Raw genomic sequence first — 10,226 nt, 5'->3', positions numbered from 1 at the left:
AGCCAAAACTGTACAAAGTCAAGAAACAATAATAGTATCACTCTTCCCATTTATAGGCGGAGAAAAAGGAGCAGAAAGGGCGGGGTCTGTGACTCCACCCTTGGCCTCAGTGTGTCTTTCCTAGCTAATAGTGAGTTTGTGAATGGAAATTCTGGATCTGTGATTATTGCCGTAACTACCAAAGGGTCCGTGGAAATGGGATATTTTAGAAATGAAATGCAAGTTAATCATACTAAAGATTAATACAAACAAGTTAGGGTCTTTTGTGTCCGCCAAGGGCGGCGACGGCTTTCTCCCTGGTAAAGGAGACAGACAGGTAACCTTGTTCCTTTTGGCAAATATCTTAGAGTACACTTTGACTAAAGGGCTAAAATACATTCCCTGCCCTCTAGTCGCAAAACCCATTGCCTCGCACAGAAAAAAAGGGAGGGGCGGGAGGAAAAGGGTGGGTGTCACTCAGGACTCGGGGCCAATGAGAGAGGTCGGGGCCCCGCCTCTTTTCCTAGCTCTGCCGCAGCGCGAGCGCAGCAGGGAGGTGGCTGCTGCGAACCACCGCCCATCAGCTGAGAAATTCAGCCGGGTGCCTTCCGGGACGCTTAAGGGTGGCCGCCGGTGGAGGAGGAGGAGGAGGAGGAGAAGGAGGAGGTCTTGGTAAGAGGACATCTGGGGCCCCTTGGCCGTCAGCGCGCCCGCGGAGCGGTGCCGATGGCTTTGCGGCCTGCCTGGCGTCTGCGGGGGTCTCTGCAGCGCTCCTGCTTGTTTGTGTACTGTTGTGTCCGTTGGCCGCCGCCCTGGGTTTGGCCGCCGCCCTGGGTTTTGCCGCAGCAGCAGAAGCTGCTTCCCTCCGCCTCCCTTCCCCCTTCCCGGTTACTGGGGCGGAGGAGGCCTGAGAAGTTTCTAGCTGTATTGGGGCTGAGGGGCGTTTTTCCCTGACCTGACAGAAGGCCGGGTGTGTTGGGGGATGGGGGGCGCTAGTTCCGCATTCTCGGCGAGCTCAGCTGGCCCCGGGGACTGCCGCTTTGCCTCTCCCTCTCTGGGTGAGCCGGAGCTCACCCCAATTGTGTTCCCAGATCTCTGCCTGTGCTTCTCGTTCCTGTTGCCTCTGTATTCCCAAAGCCCTGCCCCCTGAACCTGTTGCTCAGAGAGGACGCTGGAGAGTAAAGTCAGTGCCCATGCGGGCACCAGGGGAATGTGAATATAGTCTAACACTCCTATCCCTTCCTGAGCCCTCCCAATCTTTTCTTTCTTAGCTCATCCGGGCATAAGCACCATGCACAAAGACAATTGCACACGTGAAGTCAGGAGATAGGGAAATAGCTCATGGTGTACTTTTCAGTGATCGAAAGTTCTACTGGAAACATTGTCACAAACCCTGGTGGAGTTGGCTGATGAGATGAGCCAGAAATTCATAACTGTGCCCCTAAGGGATGGAGTTGACCTCTTCCTCTTTTCAACTCGTGTTTAATAAACAAGTTTCAAAGTGTCCTTTCTGAACATTCAGGAACTGAAAAAATAGAATACTGTACTGAAATAAATGAACCATAGTTTATATTGTCAGGAAGTCATACATTGGGTAAAATTCATTTGTTGACTTTGGTTCAAATGTTTAATTTTCAATTACTTAAAAAAAATAGTCGATTATCAAGAGTTTTTGAAAACAAAGAAAATAGTCCTTCCAGGTTCTTCCTAGTCACTTTTTTCCCCCTCCTTTTCTTGTAAATAGAAAAAGCCATTGCCCAGGTCAGACCACATTTTTTTTTTTAACCTTTCAAGTTATTTTAAATTGAAATATAGTATCTTAAATGTATTGACATTGACTCTATTTGCACTGCCTCCCATATATTCCAGTTAGGCTTGTTCAGAACAATTTCCTGCCTATATGCAGACTCAAGCAAATCATTTTGCAATTTTATGAAATACTTTTCAGTTTGGTAAAGTTGGGATAGCTTAGTAGGCAACCCTTCTGGGCTAGCCTGTGCCACACCTGTGCAAAGATTGATAGGGGTCCTGACTTATGTCTTGTGATATGGAATGAGCATCAGTAGCAGGTTCCTTTAAACTTGTGACTGCAGGATTATGCTCTGGATTCTTAGTTTCCACATCAGTTAATAAGAGACCATATTAACTCACTAACACCCTGTTCCATCTTTATTTTTTTCTCCCCTCTGGTCACTTCACTTTTACTCCTCCTTATGACACAAACCCTATAAATTCTAGACTGTAGTTTTCTCTAAGTTCCAAATATTGGTGTACACAAATAGTACAACTGTGAATAAAGTATAAACCTAAATATGGAATTCTACTTAATCCCCAAATTGGGTGCTTGTTGGGGTGAAAGTTGTGGTGAACATGAAAAATCTCAGTGGTAATGTAAGCTGAGATTGAAGAGGACTTGGATGCTAGAAGAGCTCTGAAGTGAAGAAAGTGTTTAAAAAAAAAAGTTGTAGAGATAGAATCCCCAAATAGTCGATGATAGCTTCCATACTCAGGAACAAGTTTGTCAACTACCTATTGTTACTGAATAATAACAATAAGGGATAGATACTGAATCTGTTATTTCACTGATATAGTTAACTTCCAGATGTGGAAACTGCTTCTACCAATGCATATCAGCACTTTCCCTGAAATTTATAGTTTTGGAGAGTTGCCCAGAACAGTGATAGATTAAATGAATTGTTCAGGGTGTGTATATCAGAGGTGAGACTTGAACACAGGTCTGTCCACTGCACCAGGCCACCACAGTAACAACCATAATAAACACTAAAACAACCAGGCATAGTTGATGCTTTTTTAAAAAGACACTTGAAACTTGATTAGACTTAGGTATTTATGCATCATACTTCATGCCTTTCTCTCTGTCTTTGTTATCAGTGTTCCTTAGCATTCTAAAACTTTTTCAAATAATAAAAGAAATAAAACATGTTCTATCAGAATCAAATTTGTCAAATGAGAGAGTTTGGTTCTTCAAGATGTTCTTAAATTCTGGTCCTTCTTTGTTGTTGTTGAGTCATTTCAAATGTGTTTGACTCTTCATGACCCTATTTTGGGATTTTCTTGACAAAGATACTGGAGTGCTTTGCCTTTCCTTCTCCAGATCATTTTACAGATGAGGAACTGAGGCAAACAGGGTTAAGTGACTTGCCCAGGATCACACAGCTAGTAAATGTCTGAAACTGGGTTTGATTTTTTATTTTTAACTTATGGAATAAAACAAGCATTTCCATAATATAGTATGATTTTTTTAAAAAAAGATGATTGCAAATAAAACTGCAAATATGTTATGTATAACCTAGAGGCTAGATTTGAATTCAAGATGAGTATTCCTCTTTCTGAGCCCAGTGTTCTTTCCACTTTACCACCTGGCTTTGGTAGCCATTTTTCTATAGTTGTTATGAATTCAGGGGCCTAAAGGGGCAAGGGGCACCTAAATCCTACCTTCATGATGGTTTTGGCTTTCCAATAAACCAACAAGCATTTATTATGTGTTACCTATGTGACAGGCCCTGAATTCAGCGCTGGCATACTTAAAAAAAAATGTCCCAAAGTGCTATAGAGTCTAAGAAATCAGTGAGATTTATTTGTTGTTGTTGTTTTAGCTCCTTTAAGTGCATTTGTTTATGTTTGTAATTGAGCACCTAGTTTAGTGCTTTGCCTATGCTTCAATGCTTAAAGATTAATAATTTTATCGGTGTGAAAATTCTCTCCACTGTCACTGGTCACAGGTCTTTTATGCCTTGATAGTCTTCATGAACTTCTGATAGTCTTCATGAACTTCTATAGTCAAACAATTCACCATTCTGCCTCCAGTAATGCTGGAGACAACCCTGAGGATTTTAAATAGTCTTTTTCTCATCCTATCGTCTCTGCCCAAAACGTCTCATACCCAAAATGTTTCAAGATATTATACTGGCCTGTCCTTTAAGAACCTAGGCTCATCTTGATATGGTGAGATCTCCGAATAGGACTCTAATGGTAAATAATAAATTCTTTTAAAATGCCCATGCAAATTTTGTACCCCACCATAAACATACTTTTACCCAAACTTTAAAAATATATATGTCAAATAATCGAGGGGTGCTATTTGGTAAAATAGCTTTTGTTTGAAAAATCTAGTTTTAGTATGTCTTTAAAATGCTCTTTAGAAATGGCTTAAGAAAAAAAAGCAAAGATTGCTATTTGGGGCATGAAACCTGTGTCAGCTTTTTAGTCTTTTCTTTAGCATTTTTATATCCTCAAGTTTATTTGGAAAAAAATACTAGATTTGGAGTTAAAGGACCTAGGTTCAAGACTCCAGTTTTTAACTCCAGGTTAAGCAAGTCACTTAACCTGTCCAGGCCTCAATTTATTCATCTCTAAAATGAAGAGGTGAAATCAGAGGTCTTCTAAGGTCCCTAATGTAGGACTGGAAACTCTGGGGCTGGAAATTATTTCCTAAACTGATGAATTTGTCATAGGAGAAGAGATCCAGTTTCTAAATAAAATGTTTCCAAAAGTTATCTCAGAAAAAAAAATAATAAGAAACTTCTAAGTCTAAAGGTTTTTCTTTCTGAAATTAATGAACCTAAAGTTTCTGAGGGCCAAGAGAATATGGAGGTTCCCCCCCCCCCAGTCTTTGCATTTCCTTCTCTCAGGCACGTAGTTGGTGTTCAATAAATGCCCTTTGAATTGAACTTTGTCTGCCAACCATGGCAGACTATGCATTTCATCATAATTTTAAGTAAACTGGCAAAATACTGACTTGTATGCACTGATCACAGTCTCCTTTGTTTAGGCTAGCTCTTAAAGTAACTGTTTCACTAATTCCTCTATATAATATATTTAATAATTTCTTGTCACTTATTTATATTTTTCTACCCTGAAATTGTTCCAGCTTTTTGAATTCCTGATATTCAAGTTCCCAGAAATTTATGATCTTTTAGATTTTTATCATCATTTAGTTATTTTTTCTTTGAGCAGATGCTTGCTCTGTGCAAAACTATTGTTCCTTTTTCTTATTTGTGGGCCTAGTTTCTTTTCCTACCATCCATCACTCTTTTATTTTGAGATGTTCAGTTCTTTGTATTCTAAAGACAAAAAGAGCACTTCAAAGAACAGTAGCTAGGGATAGATAATATTCCAACAACTTAGCTCTATGGACAATCCCTATTCATTCCATAACTTAAGAAAAATTAGCAGTGATAGTAGAGGAGGAAATGAGGTGAAACTGATGCTGGATGAGTAGCAAATGGCACCTGCTTATATTTTGCTCCATTCTATGCTATGCATCATGAACATCAGCTTAGTGCAATTGACCCCCAACAAATGCCCAGTTCCTCATCCTGGTGCTTACTTAGGCAATCACCCATGACCTTGACCTCTAGCCAAATTAAAAATACGACCTAGTTAAACTGTCTGAGGGGAAACTTGTTCTCAAGCTTTGATACAACATATTACTAAAGCCTCAATTGATTACATCTACTCTGTTTCTTTTGTCAACTAATTTGGTAACTTTATCTTTCACCAAGTAACAGACTTTATCTGATAAGTGTTTGAATATGATACTTTGTTACTTTGGAATTCTGCCTAACATGTAATTCCCTCGGGAAAGAGGCTTGAGGATGAGGTGGGGCTTTACTGATTGTGCTATTAAATATAAAAAAGGGTAATTTAGTTGTTTTTTTTTTAAGTTAAGAAAAAATCGATCCTAAGAGCTTAGAGTTCTTGAATGTCGGTACCACTTTAGGGGATAATGTGACCTAGAATATTTGGCCAAAAAAAAAAAGGCTCCTTTCTTTTTTTTTTTTTAAATCTCCACTCCTGTCTAATATGATCTGTCTTATAGGTCTCTAACTTCCTTTTGCATCTCCCATATCCATCTAAATTTTCCACAAAGAAAAAGTGGAAAAGTTTAAAATTTTTTAAAAAAAATGTAATTGGGAGCTAAGTAGACCAAAGAAACTACATAAATGTTCATTCTTTTTTATGAGTAGTTTATAATAGTTATCAATCCTTGTATATACCGCTATTCTAAAAGCCACTGAACATAACTGATCCTATTTCTAAATTGAAAATGGTAGCAGCATTGGTTTTATGGAATTCTCTATCTCCTTTCTGTATTTGTCTCTTTCCCTCTCTTCCCTTCTCCTTTCCCTCTCCCCCTTTTCTCCTTCTTCCTCACCCCTTTCATCTTCTCTCCCTTCCCCCTTCCCCTTTTCTTTTCCTCTCTCCCTCTTCCTCCCTCCTGTCTCTCCTCTCCTTTTCTTTTCTCTATCTCCCTCTTTTGCTCCCCTCCTTATCAGAAGACCTGGGTTCAAATCCTGACCCAGCAACTTATTAGCTATATGATCCTCAGCTTGTGCTTGAGTTTTCTCATCCACAAAATGTCAGTCGTAATACCTCTACCACCCATTTCCCAGTGTTGTTGTGAGGATCAAATGAGCTAATGCATGTAAAGTGCTTTGAAAATCATAAAGTATTATATAAATATCAGCTGCTATAATTGCTTATTTATGGTCTCAATCAATCAGTGCTTCAACTCAGAACACTGCACATCCTGGCTCCCATATGCTATCCATGCTTAAATAATTAATATAATATACTATAATATACATTTTCACATATATATATATATTCATCAAGAAAAGAGCACATTTTATTTGATTGTTCTCTGTTAGAACTATTTCTCACATACTCTTAGTTCCTGTAGATTACAAAACACACGCACCTTTTTGTCTTTTTTTTTTAAACTTTCACTCTTCCTGCTGATGGCTCATTTAGCTTTAAAAAATATCTCAGAAAGTAGTTTTAGGTAAAAATTGCTCTGACCAACCACTGGATTTTATAGAGTGTGAACTTATGCAGACATTCAATAATAGACTGTGTCATATGGTAATGTAAGTTTTTGTGCCTATTTTTAAGCAAAGAAGCAAGTGTATGAAGTTAGTTTAAATGACTGGCCTGTGATCCTCTAAGCTATCTGTTCTTGCATTCTATGTCACACCTAGCCATGAATTTTTTCTGAATCCCATTAGCTTTATTTAGCCCATTGTTCCCTATTAGCTTCAAATAACACTTAAAAAAAAAAAAAGGACAAGCTGTGGTAAAGATGTAGGAATCGGTACAAATCTTGAGGTCAGGAGTTTAAATTTTAGTAAATGTTTTGGGAAATCATCATAAGGTTACCAACCGGTGGTCCAGAGGGGCTTGAATAAAATTCTCTCTGTAAAATTAACCTTATTTTTCATTATTGTCCAACACAGACTTTGTATTCAAGTCCAAGGAATCCCACTGTCTGAAGAATGAACCATATCCAGCTCACGCTCTTTTCAGTTTCTGCCCCCTTTCTCTTCTCTGTCTTTTTAATTCCTACTTATGAAGGCCTATTTTTCAAGTCCCAGCTAGAATCTCATGTCCTCTATGAAGCTTCCACCTGTGGCACTCCCCCAGAAACACCCAGTTTTTTATACTCTTCACCACATCATTAACATTTAGTTATGTCCTGTCTTTTGTTCTCTATTTGGTTCATGTCTTATCTCCTCAACTGAAAAGTAGAATCTTTGAAGTCAGCAACCTTGTGCATATGTCTGTGCAAAGTAAAGAACTGTTGGTTGAAGGGGGCTGAGGAAAGAGCTTAATGGAGTTTAGTTATGATGTGCTAATGCCTAGATTGTCCTGTCAGCTTGTAAATTAAGAGAAATGCTATGGTGTATAGGAGGTTCTATAAGATCTGGGTTTAAAAAATGAATTCATAGGAAAAAGAGAAATATAATTTCAGGTTTACAAGCCTAGAATATTGGCAAGTCTATGGTATTAGTAGTAAGTATGTTAGAAGTGGTAGAGAAGAGATTGTGAAAAGATACTGATTATGATGGATAAGGATACAGAAAGAATTCAGGAGAAGGAAAAGAGCTTACATCTAGACTGCTGGAGAAATGACTGGGGAGGGGATGGGCTTAGGGAAATGACTTGTCACTGTTTTAATAAGAAGTGGAATAGCAGAATTCTTCTGACTGAACCTCACTGGGGAGGGGAAAAGAAGGGAATAAGCATTTAATAAGGTCCTACTATGTGCCAGACACAGTGCTAAGTGCTTTAGAAAAGTTATTTTATTGTATCCTTACAACAACCCTTTGGGTTTTGTGTTATCTTTATCCTCATTTTACAGTTGAAGTCACAGAGGCAGAGAGAGGTTAAATGACTTGTCCAGAGTCACACAGCTAAGAAGTGGCTGAGGCTGGATTTGAACTCAGGTCTTCCTGACTCCAGGCCCAGTGTACCACCCAACTGCCTCTAAGTGGTTCGGGTTCAATTAGAAATAGACCAGGGATACTTGATACCTTTTGAATGTACAGTAGATGTAATTAAGCCTGCTAAGCTGTCACCCTAAATCTCAAAGGTAGTTCCCACACCATTTTCATTGGGGAGGCAAAAAAATAGCCCTTCTGATGATGTAGCCACCTTGGTACATATTATAACAAAAATTCTACACACTGCAGAACTTTGGCCTGGACTGACACTAGCCTAGGTCCATGGGGTCAAAGAATATTTAGATTTTCCTTGGAGATGTAGAGGGGTAAGCACATTTGACCCACTCAGATGCTTTACAAATTATCAGTTTTGAGCTGTTTATATTATGCCTCGGATTTTGTTATTTATTAGATGGCTGGTAGATTTGTCCTTAGAGAACTACAATTATGCTACCGGGAGCTAAAGGCATTCTGACTAGAGACTTCCTTTGCAAATAGCTCTGGACCAGGTCGGATGGAACTTGCTCCCCTCTCTTTGTTTGATTCATATCTAAAGTCTTTAAACATTTTGTTAACAATTTTGTCTCTGTTGCTTGTATTTTTCAATTTTGATATCTGAAAAAAAATGAATTTCCATCATGATTCTTTGTAAAATGTTAGTTTCAATGACCTCTTCTTAGGCAAATTTAATGTTCTCTTTTCTAGTCAGAATTTCCAGCATCTCTATTGTTTGTAAAACTTAAGACAAACCTCCCTTAGGCTTGATTTTGGGGACACTATATCTACTAATGTTTCTCCTACTTATGTATCCATATGGGCTTCTTTTCTCCCCAGAGTTCATCTAGAAGTGTCTCCTAAGATGAAAACCTTATTCCTGTTTTCAAATTCTTCTACGTATTATTTACATTCATCCAACATGAGTTCAATTAACCACCTATGTATAAATGACATTTGCATTTATGTTTCCAGTCCTAATTTTTTCTTACTCTTTCTGTTCTTCACTTCTCATTATCTACAGTCAGCCTTTTACTTTATAGTTGAATCATGCATTTATCAAATTAGAGTTTATCATTTTTCCATCTTACAACATTTTTATCATCATTTATAACGCCAGTTTTCCCAATGTCTTTTGTATTTTTTATTTTCTCAAAGAATTCTTCATAGAAACAGCATATGAAGGAGGGAAAAACATTATATATATATATATATATATATATATATATGTATATATTTGTTGTTGTTGTTATATACCATTGGTGTTGATCTTTTAAGTCCTTCCTGAAACTTAGAACTCTCAAAGCTACTGCTCCAGCCTAGACCTTTCACCCTAATCCCATTTTACCAGCTGCTTGCAGGGCATTTCCATGAGTAACCTGCTGTAACATCAGACTCAGACTGTCAAAAATTATTAATTATCTTCTTCTAAAACTAGAATTCCCCTTTAGCAGCCTGCCTATTCCTATTAATGGCAAAGCTGGTCTCCTAATCCTCAATCTTGATACTTTAAATTCATCTTTAACTCATCCCTTTCATTCCCTGGAGATAGCCACCACATCCTGTCTCAATTTGTCCCATATTTGCCATCACTGTGGTCTATACCCTTATCCCAACACTTCATATCTTAATGCAGATTCAGTAAATTTAGACATACCAAGGTGGATTACAAGGGAACATGGAGCACAAGACTAGAGTGGCTGAGAAAGCATTACATTAAGCACTCTATCCATACATAGCAGTCTGGGAGGAATTAGTGTAGCAAATAAGGAACATCTCATATTTTATGGCTTTTTGTATGCTTATTGGTGATCACATTTAGTTAGCTCACTCAGGCTGGTGTTGTATGAATTTCCTGATGTTAACTAGCAGTCCTTTGTCTTAGATACCCTTCCCTTACAAATATAAGGAATCACTAACCTTATATATGAAAAAGCCTTTGTCTTTAAACACAACTCAATGGGACTGAAGTTTGAAGTCTTTTGCTTAAGATCAGGTGTATATTTA

The 10,226-nt window shown here is 38.3% G+C and overlaps 1 protein-coding gene across 1 annotated transcript in view; it reads left to right on the top strand.

The window, feature by feature from the left end:
• Window positions 1-545: 545 nt before the first annotated feature.
• STX7 (syntaxin 7) overlaps window positions 546-10,226 on the top strand; it is a 60,748-nt gene continuing 51,067 nt past the window's right edge. Inside the window, exon 1 of the mRNA XM_027848677.1 lies at window positions 546-651. The gene's annotated coding sequence lies outside the window, so the exon portion shown is untranslated. The remainder of the gene's footprint in view (window positions 652-10,226) is intronic.

The sequence above is a fragment of the Vombatus ursinus genome, unplaced genomic scaffold (assembly GCF_900497805.2).
Source record: "Vombatus ursinus unplaced genomic scaffold, bare-nosed wombat genome assembly UNPS02006779.1, whole genome shotgun sequence".
Classification (NCBI taxonomy): domain Eukaryota; kingdom Metazoa; phylum Chordata; class Mammalia; order Diprotodontia; family Vombatidae; genus Vombatus; species Vombatus ursinus.
Note: the sequence above shows the minus strand (reverse complement) of the source record. Positions and strands in the feature narration are given on the sequence as shown.